Source organism: Quercus lobata, unplaced genomic scaffold (assembly GCF_001633185.2).
Source record: "Quercus lobata isolate SW786 unplaced genomic scaffold, ValleyOak3.0 Primary Assembly Scq3eQI_53, whole genome shotgun sequence".
In the NCBI taxonomy this organism is placed as follows: Eukaryota; Viridiplantae; Streptophyta; class Magnoliopsida; order Fagales; family Fagaceae; genus Quercus; species Quercus lobata.
In genome coordinates, this window is record NW_022154704.1 from 16,435 (window position 1) to 20,794 (window position 4,360).

A 4,360-nucleotide genomic window follows, 5' to 3' on the forward strand; every position below is an offset into this window, starting at 1 on the left:
TAGGGGGTACTTTGGTCTTTTTTTAGGTTTAGGAGAGTATTGGTCATTTGATAATTAACAAATCCCTCCACAAGTATAAGTGTTTGTGGGATGTGAGGGGCAAGTGTCGGGGTTCAAGTCTCCAGGGGGAAATTTCATACACATATACACTTAAATTAGGCTATAGTAGAAATTCTATCTTGTGTTAAAAAAAAAAAAAAAATTTAAAAAAAACCTATAGGTGACCTATTCCAGCGCTTTTGAAAGCGCTGGGACGGGTCCTTCCATTCCTTTAGGGAGAAAGACCTATCCCAGCACTTCAAAAGGTTGACCTATTCCAGCGCTTCCAAAAGCGCTGGGATATGCCTCTCTTCATAAGGGAATGGAAGGACCTGTCCCAACGCTTTTTGAAGCGCTGGAATAGGTTGACCCTATTCCAACGCTTCCAAAAGCGCTGGTATAGGTCTTTCTCCATAAGGGAATGAAGGACCTGTTCCTGCGCTTTTGAAAGCACTGGGATAGGTGACCCTATTCCAGCGCTTTCAAAAGCGCTAGGATAGGTCCCTCCGTTCCCTTATGGAGAAAGACCTATCCCAGCGCTTTTTGAAGCGTTGGAATAGGGTCAACCTATCCCAGCGCTTTCAAAAGCACAGGGACAGGTCCCTCATTCCCTTATGGGGAAAGACCTATCCCAGCGCTTTTTGAAGCGCTGGAATAGGGTCGACCTTATTCCAGCACTTTCAGAAGTGCTGGGATAGGTCTTTCCCCATAAGGGAATGAGGGACCTGTCCCAGCGCTTTTGAAAGCGCTGGAATAGGGTCCACCTATCCCAGCGCTTTCAAAAGCGCAGGGACAGGTCCCTCATTCCCTTATGGGGAAAGACCTATCCCAGCGCTTTTTGAAGCGCTGGAATAGGGTCGACCTTATTCCAACGCTTTTAAAAGCGCTGGGAGAGGTCTTTCCCCCTAAGGGAAATCAGTAACCTTATCCTAGCGTTTTTGGGCTTCCTATAACAGTGTTTTTTGAAAAATGCCGCTATAGGCCTCCTATTGCAGCGATTTATAAAGCGCTGGTTTTGAGCCGCCGTAATAGGATTTCCTATACCAGCGTTTTCAAAAAGCGCTGGTACAGACTTATCTATTATAGCGGTTTGTAAAAACGCTGGGACAGGACGATTTTTTTGTAGTGATAGTGATTGTGCACCAGAGCAGCTTTTAACTTTCAAGAGAAAGAGCTTGTTGATTTCCCCAATCTACAAGTATGCACACATTTGCCCTCTACCTATTCTTGTTCCCTCTCCTCCCTTACCTTGTCGCTGCCACCGAAAACCCACAGCCCTATAATAAAACTGATTATTTTTTACTTAACTCTGGTTCGACCTCCAACTCAACCTCAAATGATGGACGGAATTGGGAAAATGACTCAAAATTCTCTCTCCCTGACATGCGAAACACATCATTTTAATCAACAGCCTCCAAACAAGACCCTTCTGTTGAGATAGTCCCTTACATGACTGCTCGTATCTTCCACAATCAATTCACATACTCCTTCCCTGTCTCATCAGGCCAAAAGTTTGTCCGCCTCTACTTTTACCCAATTTCATACTCCGATGGGCTCGACATAACCAAGTCCTACTTCTCCGTCACCGCCAATAGTTTCACACTCTTAAGCAATTACAGTGCCTACCTCAACGTTTTTGGGACAAGCTCTCCCTTAGCCAATAGAGAATTCATCATCAACGTACTGCAGACCGATGAAAGGCTCTACATAACTTTTATTCCATCTCCAAGCTCTTACGCTTTCATCAATGGTATTGAAGTCGTTTCTATGCCAAACAATCTCTACACAGACCACACAGACGACAGTGTCACCTTCGTAGGTAACAACTATTTCTACAATTTCGACGACACCACTGCTCTTGAGACTCTATACCAGGTGAACGTCGCTGGCCGAGACATCTCTTCTGTTAATGACACCGGAATGTACCGAGTTTGGGAACAGGACAAGAAATATATTTTCGGTGGGGATTTGGGAACAACTCCTTTCCTGTCCAACGCTAAGATCCAGTACACCGACGACACGCCGGCCTACACGGCGCCGGAGACGGTTTATAGGACTTACAGAACTATGAATCGAGATTCTCATGTCAACCTGAAAACCAACCTCACGTGGTTCTTCACAGTTGATGTTCGGTTTCTTTACCTTGTTAGGCTGCATTTCTGTGAGACTCAGTTGGAAGTTACTGAAGAGAATGAACACATATTTACCATATTTATCAATAATCAGACGGCTGAGCTTGAAGCGGACGTGATCCACTAAAGTGGTGGTAGCAAAATTCCAGTCTACAAAGACTACGTTGTGTCCGTACAAGATGAAAAACCTAGGAAGCAAGAATTAGGGCTCGCGCTGCATCCAAACATGAACTCGAAACCCGTATATGCTAACGCAATTTTGAATGGTCTAGAAATATTCAAGTTGAATAAAACTGATGGTAGTCTAGCCGGGCTCAACCCAGATCCGATTACATCAACCTCTCCACCAATTGCAACCCGAGACTTGCCATTAACGAAGCCAAAACATAATCTGACAACAACAGCAATAATTGCAATAGCTGTTGGTGCAATATTTGGTATAGCTCTACTCTTTGTTCTTAGTTTTTTGATTTTCCGGAGGAGAAAGAGGGTCAAGGACTTGAGCAAGACCAAGTCAAACACAATCAATGGCTCATCTCTACCGTCAGCTGTATGCCGATACTTTTCGTTTTCTGAAATCAGAGCCGCCACAAACAATTTTGATGATGTTTTGATCATAGGGTTTGGAGGGTTTGGGAACGTGTACAAAGGTTACATTGATGATGGGGCCACCCAAGTTGCAATCAAGCGACTCAAATCTGGGTCACAACAGGGGGCCCACGAGTTCAGGACCGAGATCGAGTTACTCTCCCAGCTTCGACACCATAATCTTGTGTCTCTGATAGGCTATTGTAATGAAAACAGTGAAATGATACTCGTATATGATTATATGACTCGTGGGACTTTACATGACCATTTGTACAACACCAATAATCCTCCTCTTTCATGGAAGCAACGGCTCGAGATTTGTATTGGTGCAGCGTATGGGTTGCAATACCTTCACGCTGGGGCTAAGCATACGGTGATTCACCGTGATGTAAAGAGCTCGAATATTCTCTTGGATGAGAATTGGGTGGCTAAGGTTTCTGATTTCGGGTTGTCTAAACTTGGTCCAACTAGCTTGTCGAAGACCCATGTAAGCACATAGGTTAAAGGTAGCTTTGGGTATCTGGATTCAGAATATTATCGACTTCAACAGCTGACTGAAAAGTCCGATGTGTACTCTTTCGGTGTAGTGTTGTGTGAAGTACTGAGTGCAAGACCACCGTTGCTTCATACTGCTAAGAAGAATCAAATGAGCCTTGTTGATTGGTTTCAAGAATGCTACCGTAATCAAATGCTTGATGAAATTGTTGATTCATTTTTGGAGGGTTCGATTGTGCCAGAGTCTCTAAAGAAATTTGGTGAGGTCGCAGTGTCTTGCTTGCTCGATGATGGAATCAAACGGCCATCGATGAATGATGTGGTGTGGGGTCTCAAGTTTGCATTGCAATGACACGAGAGCCCAAAAAATATCAGCCTCGATGAGACTAAAATAGAAATGGTGGATATTGAGAAACCCCTTTATCCAATGTACGCAATTGGGGATAGTTCTGATAGCATGTCCGCTAGTAGTAGTGAACTCGTGTGGAATTCAAAGGGTAGCGGCGTGACCAAGACAAGCAGCGAGGAGCAAAATTTTGATTATACGCAATCTGATAAATTGATGTCAGGGAATGTGTTTTCTGAGCTTATGCATGCAAATGGGCGATAATAGAATTCAAGCAAGAAGAGGGTGGTGGTAGTTCTTCTAAGCCGAATTAAAATAAATGAATTGTTAGTTTTATAACTTTCCTTAGTGGCCATAACGCCTATCTTTTTTCCTTTTATCTTTTTTTAGGATAGGAAACGCCAATATATTTGAATTTATGCTTTGTAATTTCCATTTTGTCATATATAAATATTATTAAATTGTTTAACTCACTTAAAAATTCGAATGGAATTATTATTAAATTGTTCAACTCAATTAAAAATTCGAATGGTCAAGTTTGCAGAGGACGATTTTTTTTTTACCTTATTTTTATTTCTTTACTCTAATGGAAGAAACGTTGAAGGAGACACCACTAGCAAAATTTGAATTGTATGAAAGACTTGCTGGAAGACTTGAGGTCTTGTGGAAGACTCCAAATTTAAGGTTGCGGGTCACACTTTAGTATCTTGGTCTCTGTGCAACGAGTGGCTCTAGCAGAAGTAATTCTTTCACAAGTGTC

General features: G+C 42.7%; 1 pseudogene; it reads left to right on the forward strand.

Moving 5' to 3' along the window:
• The first annotated feature begins 1,230 nt into the window (after positions 1-1,230).
• On the forward strand, positions 1,231-3,958 carry LOC115972810 (annotated as a pseudogene).
• Positions 3,959-4,360: the final 402 nt, after the last annotated feature.